At 38.6% G+C, this 27,578-nt stretch overlaps 1 long non-coding RNA gene across 2 annotated transcripts in view; it reads left to right on the forward strand.

The window, feature by feature from the left end:
* The first annotated feature begins 2,599 nt into the window (after positions 1 to 2,599).
* LOC140693382 (uncharacterized) overlaps positions 2,600 to 27,578 on the forward strand; it is a 61,677-nt gene continuing 36,698 nt past the window's right edge. Inside the window, exons 1-12 of one of the 2 annotated variants that reach the window (XR_012069118.1) lie at positions 2,600 to 2,649; positions 4,136 to 4,221; positions 4,689 to 4,809; positions 6,104 to 6,169; positions 6,969 to 7,032; positions 8,394 to 8,461; positions 10,422 to 10,553; positions 11,914 to 12,021; positions 13,899 to 14,009; positions 14,389 to 14,450; positions 16,676 to 16,760; positions 19,702 to 19,945. This is a non-coding gene — a long non-coding RNA (uncharacterized lncRNA). Of the gene's footprint in view, positions 2,650 to 3,119; positions 3,170 to 4,135; positions 4,222 to 4,502; positions 4,551 to 4,688; positions 4,810 to 6,103; positions 6,170 to 6,968; positions 7,033 to 8,393; positions 8,462 to 10,421; positions 10,554 to 11,913; positions 12,022 to 13,898; positions 14,010 to 14,388; positions 14,451 to 16,675; positions 16,761 to 19,701; positions 19,946 to 27,578 lie in introns of those variants that run through there. The other variant, XR_012069117.1, reaches the window with a different exon arrangement.

Consider the following 27,578-nt stretch of genomic DNA (forward strand, 5'->3'; position numbering starts at 1 on the left):
TTTCTAATGATAAAAACTTTAAATATAAAATATTCTACTTCAAAAATGCTTTCAGAGATGTTATAAATGGTGAGAGGATTATATATCATATATAGTTTTCTGTTTATGAATTTGATTATAGCAATGGAACAGTGTAGTATTAAATTTAAAAAAATGCATATCATTTGAAGATATAAATTAACCTCAAATTTGGGTTGTAAATAATTTTATATTTAGCTTTCAGTTTTCTTTATGCGTTTCTATATAATTTCAGGAAAATAATTATCATATACAAATGTACAGATCTGAGTTTTTATCTAATATGTCTCAATCTCAAGAGTTCTAAAACCCCTCCATTTCCTTCTTTCCTTCCTTCCTCTTTCCTTCCTTGGTATAAAAGTTAATTGTTGGCAATATTTTATCAGAACTTATAATGTGAATGAAGGATGAAAGATATATACATATATACACACACACATATAGTGATGATCCAACTTGGAATAAATATTTCCATATTTCTATGAAAAAATATGAATGAATTTAACTATAGTATGTAATTCCTTAACATTTTTCATAATATACAGTATATGTACTTACAACTTCATACAGTGAACTTAATTGTTGAATATCAACCTTCATGCATGGAAGAGTTTTTATGTTATTATAAAGTATACTTTAATAATTGTGATAAAGGAGAATTACATGGTGTTAAGGAATTATGTTAATGTAATGGGCTTTATGAATTCACAAATTAGCTGAGCAATGAGAGTGATTGGAATTAGATAGGCAAATCCCTTGAGGGGAGTAGGGGATTGATCTGTAAAAGATTATTTCTAAGAGTGAGAATAGCATGTGCATGCCCCTGTAGCATGAGGGAACATAGTTAAGTACGAGGATTGTCAGAAGTATATCTATGATAATGATCCTGAAGGTGAACAAGGAGTGATTTGAGGCTACTAACAAGGGTAAGGCCAAATATGTAACAGTCAACATATTATAGCAGGCTGTCCGGCGAGCCGGCCCTCCGCCCGCGCCGCGGGGTGGGCAAGCGCCCCGCAGGAGTCTCGGGCTCCCAGCCCACTGCCCGGCCTCCCTGCCACATGCTATGCGTCATCCGGGGACGCCCCTCGCCAAGAGAGACCCTCAATCACAAGTCACCCGCCCTCCCCACCCTCCTCGCCGTGCCTTGCAACCCCGCCCCCGAACCGCCCTCCCGATCCCCGTGCAGTACCCCCCGTCCATCGCCGGGAAGAACGGCAGTAACTCCAGCAGCCGTGGCGGCTCTTTGAGCCCAAGGGGCGAGCGAGGCAGCCATTGGCGGAAGCCTCTGCCTCCGGCTGTGAATCCCGCGGACCGGCCTCGCCCCACCGGCCTAGTGTGGCAGGACGCAGGGACGCGGGGACTGTCTGAACGGCTCCAAGATGGCCGCGCGCTTGGGGTCCGCAACTGCTGGCGGCCCCGAACCCGTTCACTGCCACCGCTGCTGACCAGAGACGCCGGTCGGATCGGCGGCTCCGGGGGCTGTCCCCGCGTGGCAGGAGGCCGCCATGGCGACCCTGGAAAAGATGGTGAAGGCCTTCGAGTCCCTCAAGTCCTTCCAGCAGCCGCCGCCGCCGCCTCAGCCCCCTCAGCCGGCACCGCAGCCGCCGCCGCCTCGGACCCCTCAGCCGGCAACGCAGCCGCCGAAACCCCAGCCCCCTCACCCGGCACCGCAGCCGCCACCGCTTCAGCCGGTACCGGCGCCGATGCCGCCTCAGCAGGCACGGCAGCCGACGCCGTCTCAGGCCCTTCAGCCGGCATCGCAGCCGCCGCCGCCTCGGCCCCCTCAGCCGGAACAGCCGCCTCAGCCGGCACCGCAGCCTCTACCGCCACCGCCGCCCGCCCAGGCCCCTCAGCCGGCACCGCAAACGCCGCCGCTTCAGCCCCTTCAGCCGGCACTGCAGCTGCCGCCGCCTCAGCCCCTTCAGCCGGCACCGCAGCCGCCGCCGCCTCGGCCCCCTCAGCCGGAACAGCCGCCTCAGCCGGTACCGCCGCCGATGCCGCCTCAGCCCCTTCAGCCGGCACCGAAGCCTCTACCGGCACCGCCGCCCGCCCAGCCCCCTCAGCCGGCACCGCAGCCGCCGCCGCCTCGGACCCCTCAGCCTGCACCGCAGCCGCCGAACCTCCAGCCCCCTCACCCGGCACCGCAGCCGCCACCGCTTCAGCCGGTACCGGCGCCGATGCCGCCTCAGCAGGCACGGACGCCGACGCCGTCTCAGCCCCTTCAGCCGGCATCGCAGCCTCAACCGCCATCGCCGCCCTCCCAGCCCCCTCAGCCGGCACCGCCGCCCGCCCAGCCCCCTCAGCCGGCACCGCCGCCCGCCCAGCCCCCTCAGCCGGCACCGCAGCCGCCGCCGCCTCGGCCCCCTCAGCCGGAACAGCCGCCTCAGCCGGTACCGCCGCCGATGCCGCCTCAGCCCCTTCAGCCGGCACCGCAGCCGCCGCCGCCTCGGCCCCTTCAGCCGGCACCGCAGCCTCTACCGCCACCGCCGCCCGCCCAGCCCCCTCAGCTGGCACCGCAGCCGCCGCCGCTTCAGCCGGTACCGCCGCCGATGCCGCCTCAGCCCCCTCAGCCCCCTCAACCGCCACCGCCGCCCGCCCAGCTGTGGGTCAGGAGCCGCTGCACAGACGGTGAGTCCCTGCGGGCCCCTCCCCAGCCCTGCGCGGGTCTCCGTCCCTCCCTCGGCCTCCCACGAAGGCCCCGAAGCGGTCCGGGCCCCACGCCTCTGCTTTCCCGGCTGCGAAACTCGGGAAGGAACAGGGCTGTGTTGTGATCGGGGGCCGCGCGTCCTGTTCGGCTTCCTCTGAGCCACTCCCCACCCCTCTCCTCCTCTGGGCCAGGTGTAACATTTTGTCTTCCCTTTTCAACTGACGGTTTAAAACAGTGTTTCAGATAACTGTCAAAACACTGTACATGCAAAATACTAGGTTAACTTAAGGGAAGGAGTAGGAGAGAAGGGGGAAAGGAGCGAAGTTCACCGGTCACTTCTGCGGGGTAGGGTTAAGTGGTCACAGTGGTGAACGCGTAACTGCTACATGGCCCAGTGCGCTTACCATCATAGTCGTTACCGTTACTAACCCCAGACAGTTCTGGTATTAAGGAGGCATGACCACAGAACATGTGCTCATTGAGCTTAATTTTACACAAACAGTAAGTTTTCCACGGAATCAAGACAGGCAGTAAACGCCAGCTGCAGAGGACAGCTTGTGCAGGGCTGGGAAAGAGCATGGCATGATCAGAACTTTAGTTTGACTGGCTTGAAATGTAGAGGGAAAGGGAAACTTCACACTGATGAATCAGAGAGGAGATAGCTGTTTTTTATTAAACTAAAATGGTTGAATGAGCCTTGTTGATTAATGATTTGCCTTAGCAATTTGAATTTGGATTCTGCAAGTATTTTATAAGTTCTGTAAGAAGCTTGTTTTAAAATTTCAGAACTCTTAAGGTATTAGAAGTTCAGTTTTATTTTATAAGAATTTTTAAAAAGTGTTTATTTAACTCAATTAGAACAGAGTTCCTTTAACATAGGAGACTTTATTATCTCATGTATTAATACCCTCTAGAGGTACACAATGAAAAATGTGATTTATAAACAGATACATACAGACACAAGGAAAACAGAGCATGTAGCTTCAGTAACAGTTTAAGAGAAAAGTCAGAAACAGAAATCTTCCCTGGTCAAAATACCAAAAAAAGCACCTGGGGCTTATATCCCTTAATTGATTTGAGCTCTAAATGGACAAATACACATTTTTTTAAAAAAAAATTGCTAAGAACAAGATTCTTTTTCATGTTGAGTAATAATTTTGGAGTTTAAATAAATACCAACAATAGAGCTATGAGGGGGGAAAAATATAAAATACTGATTTTTTTATTTGATTTCACCGTAAGGTGCATTCTTAAATACATAGGAGACAACTGTCATGATTTGCACAACTCGCTTGCAAATAGTTCAACAGTATTAACAATGATTGAATTTAGGTGGTGGGCATATGGGAATTTATCATCTTATTAAACAGTTTTCTGTACTTCTGAGACTTATAATAAAACATTGGAAGGAACCTGTTAGACATAATGCTCTATGTGAAGTAATTTGTTCCCTTTGTGAAATTCTAGGAAGGTTAAAATGCATGTTCATAACTTCAAGAAAGTCACAAGCATTTATGATGTAATCAGAACTACCTGAGGATCTGTGAAACTTGGTGAGTTGGTGAATTTTTTAAAATGTCTTAAAACATTTTGTTTTTACAAAGATTACAGGAGTAAGAGAAGGTAAATCTTAATCAACTCTTAATATTTTTTTCCTGGTTGATGTGATATAATTAAATGTGGGGAAAAAAAGGTAAATTCTAAAAGGAGACAGTACCTTGATGGTTTTCTATGGAGGAAACTCAAGCAGGAGGAAGTTTAATTTAAAAACATAAATTACTGCTCTTTATAATACATTCTAAGTTGTCATTCTTTTGAATGCCTTCCTTTCCAGACAGATGTGTTATTCTGGGAGATCATCAGGACTTCTGGGTATTTGGAGGTATTGACCTAACCAGTGGAACTGCTGATTTATAAGAAGTTGTCCAGAATTTTGGAAAACTGATTAGTAGAGGTAAATAATGTTTCCATGGCAAGTGATGACAGAAAGTGACTTCAGTGAATTTTCCTTTGTTTTTAGGCAGATGTACCTAACCATGTATGTTAACAATGATTTCAAGCTGGAGACTGAGAAGAACTGCCATTTTTGCCAGCTGGGATGCAGAAAAATTTGGACTTCTGGGTTCCACAAATGGGCTGAGGTAACTAAGACAGTAAACATATCTTCTTGGTCAACATGTATCTCAGGGTAATCACAGATGTGTTCCATTACCTGATACTGTTTTAAATTGGATAAAAACAAGAAAATTTAAGAAATAGAGTTTGTTTTTGCTTTTACATCAGTTTGGCAAAACAGAACAACCTCTTAATTACTAAGCACAAACCAATTTTTTCATTATTTTTAAAATATTTTAGTTTCTATTTATATTGGTTTTGTGATAAGTAAGTAAAATCTGTAAGCTCAGAAAATAGTCAAACCTAGGAAACTACTTCTGACAAGTGAATTAGCCTATTGAAAATCTGATTTAGATCCTTGGCATTAATTTTCAAGTTTTTACAGTTTCCTTGGATTTCTTCTATCCAGGAAAACAACATGCTCTATTTAGATGACTATACTCTGATTATAGTCTCTCCTTTATGGATTCAACACTAAATTGTAACCATAGGTATATTTTACCATTTACAAAAGTGCCTGGTTGGGAAGTGTAATACAATGATTTTGTAAATTGAATTACTCTAAAATTTCAAGGATTTATTTTTAATTCAATTATGATTAATTTTCATTTGTCACTGGCTCTTAATGCTTTATTTTAAAGTGTCTCTCATAGACCCCCTTCTTTCATCTTCTTCCCTTATGCTCTCTGTCCAGTAACTCTAAGTTCTTACATGTTCAAGGTAGGCTTGTGTATTTTTTTAAAGGCAGGCGCACCAAAAAGCACTTTCCTGTGACTATCCTCTGTTTTGTTCATTTATGAGTCCAAATTTTATAGAATTGGTTTAAAGAATGTCATATCTTTCTTATTATTATGAATGGTTTTTAAAATGCTTTCCTTCTGACTCATTTCTGCATACTTTAAAATAATAATATGAATCAAATAAGTATGGGAATAAAATCACATTTACTTGTATCACATTTGATTCCATTTATATGGCAAAGTCTTATTATTATGTTGTTGTTATGAACATGCATTTCATAATACACTTATTTAGATGAATCAGAGCTTATTCATTAAGGTCATTTACTTTTAGAAATATGTAATTTCTTGTGAACACATGTATATAGAAATACATGTGTCTTTTTATAATTTAAGCAGCTTAAAATACAGATAAAATAAATCCAAGACACAAGATAATATGCCTTGCATTAATTTAAATTCATGTGAGTTAAAAGACAATTTGAATATTGTTTCCCATTTTCTACTAGCTTCTTGATCATATTCAGCAGCACATTTACCTTTACATATAATTAAGGAATCTTTTTTATTTCTACTGTAGCTCTGTCATAATGGATACTCTGCCGCAGAATCAGCTGTCATCTATCCCATGTGGTCAAGCGCAGAGGTGAGAATTCTCATTTGTGGGATGACCACTCACAGCTTTAAATGTTTTTACTGTAACTGCTTTTATAAGGTAGCAAGCTAGAGAGAGAGAGAGAAACAGAGAGAAGAAAAGAGTTCTCTCTGCATATTCCCATGTTGTGTGATGGCATTAGTCTTCTTCTGCTGTATTTTTCTAGAATGTGTGTGCGTGTGTGCATGTATGTGTGAGAAATGTCTTGTCTTTGTCCTAATAGCCACTCTTCTCTCCCTCGAGTTTTTTTCTCTATCCTCCCCTCCTATATTTTTCTTTTTCATCAATATCTTCTCTTTCAAAAAATTCTTGATAAATCAAATTTCCAACTTCCTCACTTTTAATATGGTAAAGTTACTTGGATCCCCAACATCAAGGGATCTCATACTTTAATGTCTGTAAGGATTTCCAGAGACACCTTTTAAAAATACAGATTTCCAGGCCTTACTTTGAGCAGTCCTCTTCCAGTAGATCCAGGGTGAGGCTGAGCATCTCCGAGCCTTCCCCCTTCATATTATGGTGCAGGGGATCAGGGGCAGTTTTCCTCTGGGTCTCCCTGCTGTTGCTATTAACAGTGGCTACAGCATCACTAATGTTTTTCTTTCTTGTTTTAATTGCATTAATATTATCAACCAGTTAATAGCATTTTCTTAAAATTATGGTCAAAAGCATAGGTGTTTGATTTATAATGGTATCTGCAAACCACTCTTTTACTGAATTAATTTGTTTTGCTTGTATTTCCAAAATTGTAAATGCTGTGAGTTAAGTGACTGCTTTGCTTCAACTACAGGAGAATGTGAAAACACTCCAGGAGAGAGAGGTTGCATATATCAATGCAGACTCATACACAGAAGGTAAATTTTATTTCAGATTGTCATTAAATAGTATACCAGTATTTAAGTCTATCAACTCCAACTCATAAACTAGGATTATCCTCTTTCTATGAGATGCCTCAATAATAACTCCATTTCTCCATTTTACCAGAGAGAACATTATTATGATTCAAATGAATCAATATGATTCATAACTAAGCTATTGATCCTAATTTCTTTAGTATATTTACCATTTGCCTATCTTGGATTACTACTTAAAACTTTAGTACTTTTGACATTCTTCCTGTGGAGCTATTTTTAAAAGTTGGGCTAAAATATTTCATACAGAAATAGTTCCTGTATGTATTGGAACAACTCTGAAATAAGCACCCACTACAAACTTCCTTTTGACCCTGACATGTGGCATGTGCATCTGTAGGCTTTCATCGTATTATGGTTATTTCTAGGTAAGTGTCACAGGACACATGTTAGTTACTGACATGCTCTAGTCTAAAGTCTTCATATTGAATTGAATAAATGAATAAAAACATGATTATGGCCTTACCACTTCCTTTGCCAAAGACCCCTAGGTACTGCTGCCGTAATGAGCAATGACCCTTACTTTTACTGCAGGAGCTGCAGCCTTAGCAGCAGAGTCCGCCTCTGCAGTCTCCTATCCTGAGTGTGTGCTGCAGCCTCTCTGGCTCCTGAAGAGTTATTTCCACCTTGTGTTTTAGTTTTAGCCAGACTGTCTGCCTGTCTATTTATCTCCCTACCTATCTGTCTATTCTAAAATTTTATTTATTTCTTTTTACTGAAGTACATTTGATTTGTAATATTAGTTTCAGGTGTACAGCAAAGTTACTCAGTTATATACATATACATATACATATACATATACATATACATATACATATACATATACATATACATTGTTTTTAGATTCTTTTCCATTATAGGTTATTATAAGATACTGAATATAATTCCCTGTACTATACAGTAGGTCCTTGTTGGTTATCTGTTTCATATATAATAGTGTATATCTGTTAATCCTGAACTCCTAACATATCTCTTCCCTTCCCCCTTTCCCCTTGGGTAACCATAGTTTCTTTTCTATGTCATGAGTCTATTTCTGGTTTGTAAATGAGTTCATTTGTATCATTTTTTTGTTTGTTTACATTCCACATATAAGTGATAGAATGTGATATTTGCCTTTCTCTGTCTGACATACTTCAATGAATATGATAATCTGTAAGGTCCACCCTATTTTTAATTCTCCAGGAATGATGCCTTGAATTTGAAATCTGTTATATATTGTTTATAATTAGAAAATAAAGTTAGAATTAAATACAGGTTTGTAGTCCATTTGGAGGTATTAAAATTCTCTCTTATTTATTTTGCAGGCAATTATACTCTCAGAGTTGACTGTACACCCCTTCTTTTCCAGTTGGTATATAAACTGACAGAAGAGGTATGTAAATAGATCTGTTGTAATGATTTCTGATCAGTAGATAAATCAATAACTTTTGTTTTCTAAATTACTAATATTTAAACTGGTGACAGACATAGCTGATTTGTATAAACAAGAAATCAGAACGAGCTTTAATACACTACTTATGTGACATAACTATGAGAACAGTAGTGCTAGTCTCTGTTCTAATAATAGTTCCTAATAATTGTATACATTTGTTAAAATGTGCAGGGTCTATTGTTTCATGGGGCAGAGTCTCTTTGATATAACAGAAAGAATACTGAGCTGGGTTGGGGAAGCCTTGGCTGTGAAGATTGCCTTGGCTATTCATTCATTCATTCATTTATTCATTCAGGAAGTATTTATTGTGTGGTTACTATGTATCAGGTCCTATGAAAGGAACTCTAGCAGCAAAAGTGATAAAAGGACAAGGTTACTGAATCCAAATACTTTGTAATCTAGAGAGGCCACAGACCTGTAAATGAGGACTCATGCTTCACTTGAATATTGGATACTATATACAGTGGAGGACAGTTGCAGAAGAGAGAAGTTAAAATCCTAGGGTAGCTGGTGAGGTTGGAAAGCATTAGAAGGTGTTTAGAGAAGGATTAGTGGTTAGGCTGTAAAATGGAAGGATGTGAAAGTGGGGAGAATGTTTCTCCTCAGAGGACACAGGACCTAATAAAGATGTGGATGTGTGAAAGAACATTTCCTGACCTCTGGGTAATGCAATATAACCTCAATGTAAGGTGTTGGTGAAAAAGCTGGTAAGAAACGGGGCCTGACACATAGGCCTAAATGTTCATAAATCTGGTGATGGTGAAATTAAAGAATCTTTAACAAGGTTGTACATTATCATTTTTATTCACTAGAAAAATTACTCTGTATCAGTGCAGTGAATACGTTAAGCTGTAGTAAGTCTAAAAGCAAAATGGAAATAATTCCACATACTTATTTAGTACACAGGAATTTATAAATACTAGTTATTGATGTAAAAAGTACTCTGAAAATGCTACTGCACTCTGAATCTCTAAAAATTATGTGATCTACTCATTGAGTATATGTGTGCTTCATTTAAATAACCCCCATTATAGAATTTAACTGTAGAAATGTTTCTTTCAAGTAGGTATCACTTAGATGACAGTGGGAAGTAGATGTCACATCTCTGTGGTCCTGTTTCCCAATCGCCCTTCATCTTGCCCTGTCCTTTTCACTGTTAGTGTCTTTAACATCTCATCCTCCCAAGTGAGCATCCTCCCATGCCCATCACAACGCCCACCATACTGGGAAGCTTAGGTCCTTGATCCTTTTATTGAAATGTCCCATAAAAACATCTAAAAGCACGCTGAAAAGACAGCCCTTGTTGGGGAATCCTTCTCATGAGATACATTTACTCTCTGTCCTACAGAGGAGGCTCCTGCCTTTATAGGAGGGGTAGTAAGAATTTTAGGGCCAAGAAGGAGAAGCTTAGGTCTATCCCCTTTGTACATTTATTTAATAAGTATTAAATGTGTAAGTGGTTACCATAGTGACAGGATAAATCAAACATAGTTTCTGCTATTAGTGTGTTACCTGTGTAGCCAGGAGAGACTATGATCAAGAATTTTCAAATCCAAGATAGAGATTAAAATCACCAAAGGGTATACAGATAAAAGTGTGGGAAGCAAAAAATAAGTATCTTAGTTGATTATTTTACATGTTGGAATTAAACAGCCTGCTTAATGGGAAATTGCAAATTTTTTCCCATTCTAAAGCCTCTTTTACATTAATTTGAATTTAATTTTCATGCCACTTTAGATACAATATATTTGACTTTCAGAGTTTTTGTTTTAGGTAGTTTTTTAACAGTTTAACTGGGAAATTAAAATGTGTATTTAGAAGTTACATTATCAGGATGAACTAATTAATTGTCCAGAAGAGAAGAGTGTGATTTTATAATCTTGTTTGATTTGATTGTCAGTGGAAGAATCAGACATCATTCATCTGGAGAAATGCTATTGGTTGCTGAGGGCTCAATCCTGAACTGGATGATTTGATTTAGAGACATTTGGCCCATTGGCTTCACCACCAATTCGTCCATCTCTGAGTGAAGGTGGGAATCCTTCTATTTTCTACAAATGTTCTTTGCTAAACACCTGAGCCTTGTTCCACCTTTGGAGCCTTGTGTAAGTCGGTTTACCTTTCTGCACTTGAATATTCTCATATATAAAATCAGTTTGACCAAGACAATCATTATGAAAGTGTGCTCCAGTGTGGTGCCTCAGCATCTGGTGCAGGGTCAGGGTGGTGGACACTGAATAGGCAAAGCTCTAGCTTCCACACATGACCCCAGCTCTTCCTCAGCTGAGGAGTGTCTACTGTATTTCTTTTATATAGAAGAAGGTTCCACTGCTGTATACTTCCCCCACCCTTAAAAAATTAAGAAACCACTAGACCATCTCTAAGGTCCCCACTTAGCTCTAAACTTTTCACTACTATATATATATATATATATTTTAAATGAGGTTTACAAGGAGCAGTTGTGGGTGATAATCACAAAAACTGTATTTGAAATCTGAAAGCTTGGGTTCTTCTTCTGATTCAGACCTTTTTAAAAAAAATTTCTTACTTTTAGCAAGTCATTTAACTACTTCTTAGCGTCAATTTTCTGCTCTTTGAGGGCACAGAATTAGATTCTTGAAATAGACAGTCTGTATTCTTCAGGTTTCTAGTGTGTTTTAGAAATATTTATTTGTTAGGGGAGCTAGAACAGACAGGGTTTCCACTTCAGCAGTGCAGTTATGTTTTTACCTTTTTATAATTAGAGATTGAGAAATCATTTCATTTGAAAATAAAATGATTCCATTTATTTTTTAGGAAAAGTTTAAAAACCACAGGATTAGATTATAAATTGCCCTTTATTTCTGAAATTTAATATATTTAGTTATACAGATTAAGTGGTACAATGAAGACTGCAGTACAGAATTTCTGTCTCTTATAATATAGTGTGTTAGTTTTCTTTGCTTCATGAAGGAGCTGTATGAATCTCATTAATAACAACACAGTATATCTTTGATAGAGTTCAACTTTTCTTCTTCTTTTTTCCTTTTTCTTCTTAGTCTTTCCAAATTAGGATAATTGTGGTCTCTGACATTTTTCCAGTTAAATTTTTAAAATACATTTTTATTTTTTACATTCTACAATCACTTTTGACTTTTGGAATTAATATAAGATAGAGACAGGTATGCAGACAAAACCAAACACTAAATGATAGTATTTTCTTCTAGGAAGTTAAATGTTGGTTATAATTATGCCAGGGGGTGGGGGAAAAACTTCCTAAGACAGTGGAAACTACTGATAACTTTTAAAAACTAAATCAGTTTATGCGAGTCATGCCTCCTTTCATAGGCATGTCATTATTAACAGAAAGTTTGTTGGCTGTGATTTATTCTGTCTGTGTTCCTATTTTACAGGTTTATTTAATGCTTTTGGTGAAAATCATGACAGCCACATAGATTTTAAGGAGATATCCTGTGGGCTATCAGCTTGTTGCAGAGGACCTCTGGCTGAAAGACAGAAATGTAAGTGTGTTAAACATCACAAAATTTGGAAGCTATACAGAGAAAAAAATTAGCATCCATTCATGTAAAAAATCATCTGATTAAGGCTTGAATTTTCATCCCTTTTGCAAATAGCAATCTCTTGCTAAGGTTTTACTGAAGTCAGTGTAAAGGTTCAATCATCTATTCTTTTTTACTGTGGAGTAATTTAAGATCTTTGTTATTAATAATGGTTGATTTTCCAGATAAATGTACAATTCATGATAAATGAACTACATCAGTCATGATGTGTTTGAAAATGTTAAGCATATAGAAAATATTTTCTGGTAGTCTATATAGAAAATTTGTCTTGCTTAACTTGAATTTCAACTTATTTTCTATCACTGTGTATATTGATATTTTATTAGCAAAATTAAATTTATGATAAAACAATTTTATTAAATACTAAATTTATCTTTTAAACCTATCTAAAATATTATGGCATAATTTATAAGCATATTACATTCCTAAATCTTAACCATATTTGTTTAGGAAAATGCAGCAGTTTACATTTAATTGGAACCTAATTCTTACATATTCACTAGGGTCATTATCTCTGCATCTTTCTAAAATACAGCTTCACAAATACTGCATATTTTGGGTATGATACTTAATAGTTCAATATTCTTTAGTAATGTTGTACTGTGATGCACTCAGTTAACTTAATAGCATAATTATTACATGGGTGTGTGAAGTAGATAATTATTTAATCTTAAAAATTTAGATTTCTTTTATCTTCCCTGATAGTATACCATTACTCTAACCTGGCTTTGTGATAGATTATTTGTTCACATTAAAGTTCTGGTATTAAAGAGGCTGAAGTCTTTGTTTCTCAATTGAGGTTGTTGCCTTAAATTTTTTTTTAATTTATTTTTTTGCCAGTGGACTAGTGGAAGTTAACCAAATAGACTAACTAGCAATTTTGCTGATATTGATGTTAATTAGCAAAGTGCTGATATTTTGGATTTTTAGCTTGTTGTATATAAACTTCATTGAAGAATTGAAATTGTTCTTAGGCAAAAATATTGGGTGCACATTAATTACATTGGAGAGGCAAAATCTTTATACAGTCATCTCTCATTATCTGCTGAGGATTGGTTCTGAGACCCCCTCAGATACCAAGTCCATGGATGCTCATGTCCTTATGTAAAATGGCATAGTATTTGCATATAATCTATGCACATCCTCTTGTATACTTTAAATCATCTCTAGATTACTTTTAGTACCTAATACAATGTAATTATTTGTAAATACAATGTAAATGATATGTGAATAGTTGTCAGTGCATAGCAAATTCAAGTTTTGCTTTTGAGAACTTTCTGGGAAAATTTATATATATATATATATATATATATATATATATACATATATACTTTTGATCTATTGTTTATACCTGTGAATGCAGAACCAATGGATATGGGGAGCTGACTGTACCAGCTTTTTGTTGATTCTTAATGTAGATGGAATATTTTCAGCATTGTAAGAATCAACTCTGAAGTGATCAGTTATAAATATTAGAAATTAATTTAAAAGCTTGAATTACCTTCTCAAAATCTGTGAGATATTGTATAGTAACTTGGCCCTTCTTTTTCAGTTTGCAAGAAATTTAACTTTAGATTTAGATGAAGGATAGAGTTCTCTAAGCTGGCTAATTATATAAGGAGAGAGACTTGTGAAGTGTACAGGAATTCCTACAAGTTCAAAGGACTTTAATGACACAATCTCCTCCAAATAAGAACTTAATCCAGAATGTAGTTGTTTGAGGAACTAAGTAATTTCACTAGGGCAGGTTGTAATAAAATGTATTATACTTCAGAATATAAAAGTAATTTTCCTCCATAAGAGTTTCTTTTCTTTAGTTTGCTTCAAGGTATTTGATGTTGATGGTGATGGAGTTCTCTGTAGGGTTGAACTGAGAGACACGTGGTTGCACAGAGGTCTGGAAGGACAACTGCACCGATGATACCCTGGTAAAGTCTGATTGTATACATCTTGCATGTAAACTTCCAACAGGAACATAGAGTGAAGAATTTTTTAAAAGAGGTTGAGAAAAAGATTTCTTACTACTTCTAGGTTCTATATTATGCTACTCAAAATATTCATAGCCAAAGATGCAAAATTGGGAAGAGAATTTACCTTAGAAAATTTAATAAACTGAATGTATTATGTAAAAAAAAAAATGAAACCACTGGAAAATTGTCATAAATTTTTAAGGTAAACAAGCAATCTATTTCTGGAATTAAAAAAAAACAAAACTTGACCGAAAAAATATTTTATACTTCAGCTACTGTCTAATAAAAATGATACCTTCTCTTTCCTAACTACTGATTTGGGTTTCTGGTTTTAAAGGAATTACTTGTGGATCTATCCAACATTGTAGAGACACATAGAATGCACATGACACCACAAAGGTGAGTCTAGCAGAGACTAATTTATTCTTTTCTAAAAATACATTATATTCTGAATTGGTATACATACGTTACATATACATACTTGAATCTCTTCTGCATCGTCCCTGCTAAATGCTTATTTGGACCTGTGGTTACAATAACTCCAAGTTGTCCCTAAGGAAAGCCCATTCGACCTTTAAACAACTCCATTAAGTGTTATTTACATAAAAACATTATATTTTATAAGCAAGGCATTTTGTAAAAATTAAGTAGAGACAGCCCTTGCCATCTGTAGTTTATAATCTTTACTTCTCCCAGTTTAATACATTATGGTAAGACAAAACTTATATTGAGCAAAAGAAGCCACAATAAAAGAACACATTGTACAATTTAATTTATATGAAGTTCTAGAACAGAGACAGAACTAATGTTAATAAGTGTTACAATAGTGATTTTGGAGATGGGTGAGTTAACTGAGAAGGAGCATAGGATATCTGGGATGATGGAAATTATTTTTCATCTCAATCTGGGTGGTGTATATAGTTTTTAAATTTTTTTTTCAATAATATTGGTGAGGGTCTGTCCTAAGTTCTTTAATAGCAGCCAGAATAAGTGTATAATAGCAGAAACAAGCATGTACTTTACAAAGAATAAAGCCTTGAATTTTTTTAGTTTGAAAACATTTATTAAAGATATTATAATAGGTTTGCCTTAATGTCTATGTATCCCTGTGAAACTGAAGATAATCCATATATGTGAGACACATATGAGTTAATTTGACCGTTTCTATTCAAATGTTGACATGTACCAAGTTGCAAATGGTAGGATGTAGACCATAGTGGCCTTACATAGGCTTAGAAAAATAAGTAACATTTTTTTCAATCACAAATCCAGAAGAAATCATCATAGTCTTATTAACTGACACTCAATAGAAATAAATAATAGAAATGAATTTTTCAGGGCTTGATCTTTGTTTGGCAATTCAGATAACCGTCTTCATTTACTTTTCTGCCCAAAACTAAGGTAGCCATTTCTATTTGGTATATATGAAAACAGAAACACAGGAAAGTTTCTATTAGGAAATACCTTATGTAGAGATACAATTTCCATCGCCTTTCTTCTGGGTGTTTGATAAGTATGGAGGTTATCATTGCTGTCTATTTTTATATAAGACCGAGTTTCTTCTTATGGCTGTACTTTTGAACATTAAAAAAAAAGATCATTTAGCTGCTCCATCTCCGTGTAACCATAATAATGAAATGGTAAAAATTTAGAATAGATTTTGGACCTTTCAACCAAACCTATTACCCATATTCACTGGTGACTAGACGGTGACAATATTACCCATTATTTTGTACCATTACATTGGTGTTAATATACTTCAATGGAAGTTGCATCATGAAAGCCATTAATTACCATCACAGTGCTTTAAAATCTTTTCTTGTAATAAATGGTAATATATATTGAATGAATACATGAATATCATTAATAGTAAATATTATTAAATATCTTTAAATAATAAATCATTAGATAATAAAAATATAATTAAGTAATAAACGCTAAGAACATTATTATTCATCTAGGATTGTTAAGGTGATTGTTCAAAACATGAAGTAAGAAGCATTTGGTTATATTTTTGCCTGCCAAGAAATATTGTCTACTGTATATAAATGTAATTTTTGGTACACTTTGACACCAAAAAAAAAAAAAATACTGCTTTACTCAACTTGTGAAAGTAATGTTACATTTTATTTTGAGGAAATGTTAATATAGATACTCATTTATTATATATATTAGTTCTTTTAAATCTCTTAAGAAGTCTAATAATATTGCCAGATGTTTTAAAGATCTTAGAAAATTGTTAGGGTCAAAGGGCATAATCCAAAGAGTTTGGAAAAATGCTTTCAAAGTTAGTAAATAGTCCTTTTTCTCTACCCAGAACCTTTTGTGGGTTCTGTTAGTAAACTTCACCTTGAACCAGAAGATACTGTGAGTTATTTCCCAGGTCTTACTGGAGGAAGATTTTTGGTGATAAATTGCCCACCTTATGAGTGACTACTTCAGAATTTGGTTACTTTTGAACTTATTCTTGCTGGCCTACTTTCGGATGAATACACAGCATCTACATTAAATCATTAGTTTTCTTTCAGACAAATGACCATTGCAAGTTTAATAAAACAAATTTAATTCAAATAATATAAGAAAATGAAGATTTAAGATATTCTTAAATATTGTTTCTCTTTCAGAATGGCCATCTTAACTCTAGAAGAATATCAGATCTGGAGTGTGAAAAATGTTCTTGCCAATGAGTTTTTGAATCTACTTTTCCAGGTATGTTTAAGGTAAATGACAGAGACCGAGGGCAGTGGTACCAGTAGTTCTACATCTTTTCCATTATGTAGTAGTTAGACAACTAGACTACAAAACCATATATTGTCAAAAGAACTGCATTAACCTGTACACCACCAGCAGATGGTAAGTTAGAGCGTGCGTGCTTGTTAGAGTCACAATGTGCATGATAGGAAAGTAGAGTATAGCTGATAATGTTTATCTTAATAACTCATGATAGAGCAGATTGTAGACACATAGAAAAGCATTTAAAATGTAAAAGCCATTATAATTTGCTATTTTTCTTTACTTTTTTTTTAAGACCCTCCCTAACAAGTAAGGCAGTGTGGACAGAGACATAGATCATAAGTTGGCAGCTGTAAATTTTTCACAAAGTATACCATCTTTCCAGTTAGGAGGTTATTTTAGATGCAGAGCTGTTTCTTAATTTTCTTTCTTTCTTTCTTTTTTTCTTTTTTGTAATTTAATTCTTTAGAAGGTCCAATAAAGATTGAAGGAGAAAGGAGGAAAGAAAAGCTGTCAGGGGTGAATATGAAATCATAAAACTTGCCAGATTTTAAGTATTTTTCCAGTTAAAGTAGTTCTCTTTGCTCCAATTTAAAGAAACAACTTATAGTTTCCCATTTTTCATAATTCTTCAAAAATATATGTTGATTTAATAGTATTTTACAGGGGGGAAGGGTGTGAGTAGGGACAGACTGGAAGTTCAAGATTTGTAAATACTAACAGGTATATATAGAATAGATAAACAAGCTTATACTGTATAGCACAGGGAAATATATTCAAGAATTTGTAGTAGCTCATGGTGAAAAAATATGAAAACAAATATACGTATATTCATAAAGGACTGAAAAATTGTGCTGTACACCAGAAATTGACACAACATTGTAAATGGACTATAACTCAGTTAAAAAATAAAAGATATAACTGTTAGAACACTATAAAAAAAAGTAGTATTTTAGATTTTTTTTATTTTATTCTCCTTTTCTTATAAAAGCACCCCTATGAAGATCAATAAGGCTTGATATCTTCATATCTATCATGATCCTCCATTGTGAATACAGAGTAACCTGCCTGTGGCACAGCTATGTTAGAATAAATGAAAATTGAACTCTTCCTGACAGCTAATATCTAATGTACATTTAAAGCATATGAAATCTGATAAGCCTGTGATGCCCATTTAAATCAATCAGTTGCTCCACTGTCAGTTATCTGCCAGGATCTAAGTTGATATGTCTTTATAAAATATAAATACATATAAAAATAATATAAACCTACTATAAACAGAAATGACTTGGTTAGTAATATGAAAATTGAGCAGCTATTTTTATCTCATTTAAAATGATGCCCTCAATTACTTAAAGTTATCATTAATTATATAGATATTTTGACCACTGAAGTTTGTGTCTGAGTCATGTTGCAGCTCTTACATAGCAAAGCATTTTGAACTTTTATATTGCCTTTCCTATTTTCTCATGCTTATCAGGGACTTGCATAGGCACTATTTTTTCTATGACTCTATAAACAGATGTATGCCTGAAATTTTCATTGTGTCTCAGGGTTTCTAGCATTATATTACTGACAGATTTTTTATTGGTTAGCAATCTAATTTTTTTCTTGGCATATATAGTCCTTTCAGTCCTTTCAAATATATATATATATATATATATATATATATATATATATATATATATGTAGTCAGTTTTCAATTTTGTGTCAATTTCTGGTGTGCAGCACAATGCTTCAGTCATACATGAACATACATATATTCATTTTCATACTCTTTTTCACCATAAGTTACTACAAAACATTATTGGATATAGTTCCCTGTGCTATACAGTATGAACTTGTTTATAAATTGGGAGTTTGAGATTTCCAGGTACTAAATATTAACATTACATTTTATGATGCTCACTTTATCCCATATTCAGACATGCTTTTAAAACTTTATTTTCACTTAATATATAAGCAAGCAGGCTTACTCTAAATTGTTTTATTTTCTGTCTTTTTCTAAAATAGAATTAGCTAATAAATTCAGTGATAAAAGCTTGAATTATACTTTTATTTTATTTGCCAAGATCCCACTCCTGGCTGACCATTTTGGGTATTTAAGTATAAAGTAAGTAAATGTCAGTAGAATTAGGAAACCATTCCTGTGGTAATATTATTTTCAGTCCTTTCAAATAAACTCAGTGCCCAATATTTTGCAGAGGAAGCATTCTAAACATGACCAGGATCTTCTATCTTATACGTTTGTTAGAAAGTATCAAATGTTAAACAGTTTGATAAACAGAATAGTGCACCACACTGACCGCTACCTATATCCATGTTCTAATCCTGAAATCTGTGAATATGTTATTTTACATGGCAAAGGGTATTTTGCAGATGTATCAGGTTAAGGACTCTGAGACAGGGAGATTAGCCTGGATTATCTACATGGGCCTAGTCTAACAACAGGAGTCCTTAAAAATTGAAAATCTTTCCCAGATGTGGTCAGAAAGATATGACTTTGGAAGAAGGATTAGAAAGCTGTAAAGCTGTTAGCTTTGAAGATAGAGGAAGGGTCATGGGTAAAGAAATGTGGGTGAACACTAGAAGCCGGAAAAGACAAGGAAATATATTCTTCCTTTGACTTACAGAAGGGCATACAGACCTGCTGACATCTTGATTTTTAGCCAAGTGATACCTGTTCCTGACTTGACCTACAGAATCATAAAATAATAAGTTTGTGTTGCTTTAAGCTGCAAAATTTGTGATAATTTGTAACAGCAGTGATAAAAATAAGTATAGGGGAGGTAATCCAAATTTATGGATTGGAGGGTTCAACATTTTAAAGATGTCAGTTCCCCTTCAACTGATTCAAAGATTTATATGTGCACATCAAAATCCCCAAAACTTAATTGTTGTTACTGTTTCTTTGTAGAACTTGACAAGCTGATTCTAAATACATAGAGAAGCTTGAAGAGCCAACAATAGCCAAGATGATATTAAAGAACAATGTTAAAGAACTTATTATAAAACAATATTAAGTCTATGTGATAACTACCTAAAGTTAGACATATAGACCAATGGAACAGTATTGAATTAAACCCTGTACCATACATGAACAGTAATTTTAGATAGATTATAAATCTAATAAATTTGAAACAAAAAGCAAAGCATCTGGGGGAGGGTAAAGCTCAGTTGGAATGTGTGCTTAGGATGCATAAGGTCTTGGGTTCAACTCCCAGTACCTCCATTAAAATAAATAACCTAATCCTCCACCAAAATAAAGCATCTAGAAAATAGTGTAGGAGATATTTTAATGACTTTGAAGCGGCAAAGAGTTCTTAAACAGGACACAGCACTAAACATAAAAGAAGAGTTTTAAGTTGGACTTCAGTAAAATTAAAAATTATTTTTATCAAGAGATACCATTAAGAAAGTGAAAAGCCACATGGTGCGAAAATATATTTGCTATATCTATATCCACCAAAAGACTTGTATCTAGGGCATATAGAGAACAAAAACCAGTGGAGAAAAAGGCAAAACCTCAATATTAAAATGTGCAAAAAAATTGAACAGGTGCTTCACACACAAAAAGAAAAATCCAAATAAGCTATGAAAAGTGGCTGAGCTCTTTAGTAATAATAAAAATACGTACTAAAACCACACTTGGAACACCATTAGACATCCACTAGAATAGTTAGTTGTTAAGTGATATGAAGCATTGGTGAGGGTAACATGCAATGGGGACTCTTACACATGGCCAGTGGGAATATAAATTCTTACAAATAATTTGAAAGTAGGCTTTTTGAATGAAAGTTATACATGTATATGTGTGTGTGTGTATATATGTACACACACACACATATACATACATACAAACACACACTCCCTGTGTACCCTTCAGAAGCTTCTACATCAGAGCACAAAAGGACATCCAGAAAATTCTCATAATCACTATTTGTTATAGCCCCAAATAGAAAATGACCCAAACACCTGTCAACAATAAATACATAACCATAAGTGGTGGCACATGCATACAAGTTGTATACTTTAAAGCAATAAAAATAAATATACTAGTTTACAGAAAACACTAGTGGATGAATCTTACATAATGTTGAGTGGAATGTACGGGACTAAAAATTTCAAAAGCAAAAAAACCAATCCATGGTGGCTGAATTTAGGATGGTGAATCCATCAAAGGGGTGCCATAGTATCTGGGAAGAAACCCAAAGTGGAACAGCAATGTTCTGTTTCTTGACTGGATGAAGGTTACATAGATGTGTTTACTTTGTGAAAAATCACTGAGCTGTATACTTAAGATATGTTCACATGTAAGCATGTATATTATATTTGCATTTTTTAAAAAAAATGTTTGCTTGCAAAAAAAGATATCCAAAGCCTAAGTATTTATCAGTAGGAGAATGGATAAAACAAATGATAGTATATTCAAACAATGGAATAAATTCAACAATAAAAAAGAATCAACTACTGATACAAGGATGAACCTCAAAAGCCTAATTTATACATTTCATTGTCAGGTAAATTTTAACTCAGAAGGTAAACAAAACTATAAGCAGGCATGTGCCCTAGGGGGAGGGGTGCTGAAGCCTTTGTCTCCTCAGACCTGTGCCATTACTGGCACATCTCGCAAGAAGAGAGGCAGGGCTCAGCCACAGCTACCATCTCCTCCTGTGCATATTGCCAGGGCGGGGGCAGGGCTGAGACCTGAATCTGCACGTGGGGGCCCCACAACCTTTTAGGCAGGACTGAGACTTGTTTATAGCCTGAGGCAGAGAGGATTTTTCTACCCTGACACCTCAGAGAACTTGTGCCGCCAAGGGAAACAAGGAGCTCAGATTTGGCACAGAGCGTAGGTGGGGCTGTTCCGTGGTCTTCCCTGAGCCCACCTACAGACCGCCTACCCGAGGCAGAGCAGGCAGCTGCACAGAGCAGCGGAGCGACCAGCACCAGGAGAGGGCAGGTGGGCAGCCACCCACCTTCCTGGCAGGAACACAGCACCTGACCACAGTGCTGGGACAGGGTGTGATCTGCCCACCTGCTTCCCCCTAAGCACAGCATCTGACTGTGGCATCAGGAGGGGGAGTGACCTGCCCACCCACTGGATAAGAGTTCAGCTCCTGACCTAGTGTTAGGAGGGGGCACAATCTGCTGGCCAACAGCCACTGAGAGCAGCACAGATGAGGGTGCCAACAGAAGGCCTATGAAACAGCAAGCTGAGTTCATGAAGCAGGGCAAAGACACAAAGACCTCTCGATAAAATCATTAAGGGCACACCATCTCCAGGATAAGTAGGTAACTGCTACTCCTTAAGCCACGGTGCCAGAGAGATATGAGCAATGTGAAGAAGGAGAGAAACCACTCCCAATGAAAAGATCAAGAGAAATCCCCTGAAAGCATGAACAAAGAAATAGACATTGATGGTCTATTAAATCAAGATTTCAAAAAAGAGTGATCAAAGTACTGAAGGAACTAAAAGAAATAGTGTTTAGGTATATAAAATGTATCAAAAATGAAATAGAAACTATAAAGAAGAACTAGGTAGGATTAGTAAACTCATTGGCTGAGATGAGAGCTGACCTAAAGGCTGTGCAAAGCAGACAAGAAAATACAGAAGAATAAATAAGTGACCTAGAAGACAGGACAACAGAAAGCACCCAATCAGAACAGCTGAGAGAAAAACAAATGAAAAACAAAACAATATACGGGACCTATGGGGTAATATAAACTGTGCCAATGTATGCATAATAGGAGTTCCAGAAGGGGAAAAAGAACAAAGCGGATTGAAAAGGTATGGGAAGGACTCATGACTGAAAATTTCCCAAACCTAAAGAAGGAATCATATCCAAGCACAGGAGGCTCAGAGGGTCCCAAGCAGGAAGAACCGAAACAGACCCACACCAAGGCATATCCTAATCAAGATAGCCAGATTCAAGGATAAAGAAATGATCCTAAAGGTAGCAAGAGAAAAACAAAGAGTGAGGTACAAGGGAACCCCCATAAGGTTTTCAGCTGATTTTTCTACACTATTTACAACAGCTAAGACATGGAAACAGCCTAAAATGTCCATCAAAAGATGACTGGATAAAGATGTGGGATATTTATATGATGGGATACTATTCAGCCACAAAAACTGACTACATAACGCCATTTGCAGAGATATGGATGCTCCTGAAGAATGTTATTCATGGTGGAGCAGTACAGAAAGAGAAAGAGAAATACCATGTGAGATCACTCATGTGTGGAATCTTAAATATATGCAAGATCTTGTGGTAACTCACAGCAAAAAAAAAAAGTGACAATGAATATATGTACGTTCATGTATAACTGAAAAATTGTGCTCTACACTGGAATTTGTCATAACATTGTAAAATGACTATTACTCAATAAAAAATGTTTAAAAATAAATAAAATAAAATATAACCTTTAAAATACTGTATAATGAGAGGTGTGATGTTCTAGTATCTGTTCTAAGAAGTACGTTAGACACACATAAGAATAGCCAATGGTCAGAAAGATCACATGTTATCAGCTACCACCCCATGCAAATTAATGACATTTAGCAGATATTCATATATGTGTGTAAATATAGAAAATAGGTATTAGTCTATATGTAAATCAAATCAAATATTATATTATAATCTAATGTAAAATCATATCAGCAAAAGCACTGTGCTGACATAAGTGTCTTGGTGTAAACAGATTACAATTTTTTATTGAGTTGTCATAATGGGATAATATTGTGAACCAAGTGGAAATTGTAGAAAAAGTTATCCAAAAAAAAAAAATCCTGACTACATGAAAAGATGCAGTTACTATAAGGCCTTTCCCATTATTTACTATCAGTGTCAGAAAGTCTTGGAATAAGTTAGGAGAATTAAAAACTCTAACAAGACACAAGAATGCACTCTCTGTTAAAGAAAATAAACGAAAAGAAAAAAACAAATGAATAGACAATTAAGGTCCTACAGATAAAAATACCAATTTTTATGGGAAATAGCCTTAAAATAAAAAATAAGGAGATTATATTCTAATTTCACCTTTTGAATTAAGATATACAAAATTTAGCTGAATACCTTCGTATTTTGCACTTATGAAGAAAAAAATGTATTTGCAATGAAAAAGCAGCCATTACCCTGCCTTTTGATTATTCTAAAGTTTTAGGTCTGAATATATTTCATCTTAAATGATCTTAAGCACTATGCAGTGGTTGGTGTTTAAAAAATACCACTGAGTGTGGAACTTTTAAAGTGCTTCAAAAAATTTATATTTTTGTAATAATTTAGCAATGGCCTGGATATTATTTTTAAGAAGACAACTCACCATGGAATACTGCAAGATTTTTTCAATGAGTTTATATTCACACATGTTTAAGATTGTCAGTGTATTATGAGAAAATGTCAACCGTGGCAGTATTTTGACTTGAAAATGAGATAAGCTGAGAAGCATATTTTAAGTATAAACTAAATGATTGCATTCCTTTAAAGACAAGAAAGTAAAAGCATGATAAACTCTGACTTTGACACACTTAAAATATAAAAATTAACATAATGTAATTTTACACACTTCTCTTTAACTCTCAGTACTTTCTCAGCCCCTTTCCCATTACACCCGCGTCCCCGCTCCTGACCTTTGGTGTACACACCTCCGTTCACACGGAGAAAGGGGGGACCCGGGCGGTGAGGACCAGGGGCGCGGACACCCCCGCGGCCCCGATGGACACGGACACTCACCCGCTCCCGGCGGGCAAGGAGAATAGTCGAAGCGGGCCCGCCAGCGCACCCGTCCCCTCCTGCCCTGCTGGCCGGGGCCCCAGCTCGGTCAGGTCCACACACACCCCGGCAGGAAGCGGGCTCAGGCCGTGGGAAACCGGCGTAACTTCAGACAGAGAGCGGGGAGCATCCTCCCGCAGACACGCAGGCAGCGCTGTCCCGGAGCCTCCTTGGCGCCGCCCTCTCAGCCCTGAGGAAAGCAAGCTCCGCCCCCAGGGTAGACGCTGGCTGCTGACGCGGACTGCGCATGCGCACCGCCACCTAAGACACGCTGGCTTCGTTCGCCCCCTGCAGGTCCACGAGGGCGGTGCAGGATACTCGGAACTCACTGTAGAACACATGACCCCTCCCAGCCATGATGCTAAATCAATGGAAATCTCAGTGCCCTGGCCTCTTTTTTAATGGCACTGGTGATGCTCTCATCCAGCCATGCCTGCTCTCTTGCCTGGCACATGCCTCAGTCCTTGGAATCCCGCCTGAATCAGATTCTGTTCTGGAGGAAGGACAGGTGCAGAAGAATCTCAAAATTCCAGACTTAGAAGATGACCAGGAACCCAAACTCAACTCTGTCAACTCCCTGGGGTCCCCTGAGGAGTGTGGTTTTCTCAGAACCATCTGCCCTGTGTCAGGAGCAGACCAAGCCTCAGGTAGCTTAGAGAGGCTATCATGCAGCACATGCTTTGGATGGTTCTCAGTTCTGACCTGCATGATCTTGAGACCCTTTTGTAACTCCTAACACTCTGTTTTCTCATACCTATAGTGATGGTTATTGATGACTGAGTTAAACCTCTTACAATGCTGAGGTGCTATTGTTCCTTGGATAACAGAATATTTTGAAGGGATCAACTGTTTATCACTTCCCCCTAATGAAGTATGTTTTTAAAACTAGAAATATTTCAGGGGGCACTCAAGTCCTCCTCTTGCACCAGTTCCTGAGGTGTTGGCAGTTTCTGCTCTGAGCTCCAGATCCTGATCCTGCCGGTGGTCTATGGTGATGCCAGTGTGTACATGCTCTTCCTTTTGCACCGGTGTGGAAAGGAGACAGCCCTTCCCCTACATGAGGCTGCAACACGCTGACACTCAAAGCAGGCACAATGAAGAACCAGCTAGAGTCCCCGGTACCAGCTGTCCCAGGTAGAAACGTCACCTTCACCACAGTGTTCCTGTGCTTCTATCAGGCCTTCACTATTCCCAGCAGGCCATGCATGAGCAGTGTGACAGTGTGACACCTGCACAGCATGGTGGTGATGATCCCACCTTATCTGTTTCTTTTTGGAATGTCCCCACACCTCTCTGAGCTTCACTTTGCTCTTCTCATAGGCAGAGTTGTACAGGCATGAACCTCACAGGGTTATGGTAGGTAGTCACGGTAGCTGCTCACCCAGTGGCAGGCTCTGCCGAGAGGGCTGCTGGGAGTGCTGTGTGTCTTCACACTTGTCCTTCACTCTCCCCAGTGAAAACACTCTTGGCCTTATCCTTCCCTGGTCTGCGGCCTTTCTGTGCTTGCAAAAGAACATGGAAACTATCTGCAAAGAAGTTTTGAGGTTCTGTCCATCTGGTCCAGGAAATGCTGACTCTCCGTGATGTGCTGTTGGGTGGGCTCTCATGGGAGGGGCTTGGGCAGGACTTCCCTTTGCAATAAGCTGCCCCCACCCAGCCCTTTCCATGATCCAGACTCCTGGGACCAGGGTGCAAATCCCCAGCTCCGCACTTGTCAACCATGTGACCTGGGCAACTTTCTCAAACCCAAGCTTTGTCCACCCACGGTTAGCAGAGATGGGGGATAACAGGATGTCCCGCACAGAGTGTCTGTGCAGATTAAGTGAGGTAGAACAGACAGAACAGTGGTGGGGCCTGGCCCATTGGTTGACAGAAGGGAGCTCACCATGTGCAGCAAGTTCCACGGGTCACCCAGCAATCTGCCCAGAGGCTTAGCCACTCCATCACTATCATGCATCTGAAGTCCACTTAACCACATGGGAGAGAAACAAACACATATTCTGAGTGTAGCTACCACAGGGAAAATTGCATCTGAGCGGGGAGTAATACCAGAGGGTGATCAGGATGGAGGAAGATGCCCCCTGGGTTTGAGCAGACTGGAGCTGCCCTCCAGAGCCTGGGGTTAGTGAGGATGGGCTTGTAGAAATGCCCCTCTCCTTTACCCATCAATGCTGGGTCCTGCGGGTACTGAGTCCCACAATCGGTGTGCTGCTTGGGTCCTCAGCACAGAGAAAAACCCAGGGGTTCCCACAAGGCTTCGGCCACATCCTCTGCTTCCTGAACTCCCACTCTGGTGACCCCACCTGGGATGCAGAGATGAGGTGAGGCAGGGACCTGTGCTGTCAACATCACTGCTCTACCCTGGGAATCTGGCACACAGTAGGTGCTTGGTAAGACATTGTTGAATGAACAGCAATACTGGGCCAAGTTTCTGTGGGTGTCTGTGCCCCCAGATCAGGGAACCCTCAGGGCCCACCTCACAAGTGACATGAAAATAATAATCCCACCAGGAGCAATAACAGTTCCTCAGAATAAATGGGCTTTTCCAAGCACTCTCCACCTGTTGCAAAGGCCTCCAAGCAGGAAAGTGGGCTGTCAGGGGCAGCACTGCACTCTCCACTGTAACAAGGAGAAAGCCAAGGGCCACAGAGAGGAGTGCCTTTCCAGTGTCACTGCTCACTTTCCCACCTTTTGGGAGACCAGGAGGCTTTTCTACTACATTCTGGCTCTGAAGCCCCAATACTGTGTGGACATGCCTCCCTCCCCGGAGCAAGGAACCACTAAGTGACCTGTCACTTGTCACCAAGCAGACAGGCTCATTCCAGCTCATTGTGCCACCAGCAGGTTGTGCTAGAAGCAGAATCCTCTGGGAGACATCACACTCTCCCAAGCTGGAAACAGGTGAACAGCTCACAGGTTTCCTGAAGAGGATGGTCACATGGCCTTGATCTGGCCGATCAGCATTTTCCATCCTCCCTGGACACTGTGATTGGCTCAAGGCTGGGCACCAGCCCAATCAGGC

This window comes from Vicugna pacos, unplaced genomic scaffold (assembly GCF_048564905.1).
Source record: "Vicugna pacos unplaced genomic scaffold, VicPac4 scaffold_19, whole genome shotgun sequence".
Lineage (NCBI taxonomy): Eukaryota > Metazoa > Chordata > Mammalia > Artiodactyla > Camelidae > Vicugna > Vicugna pacos.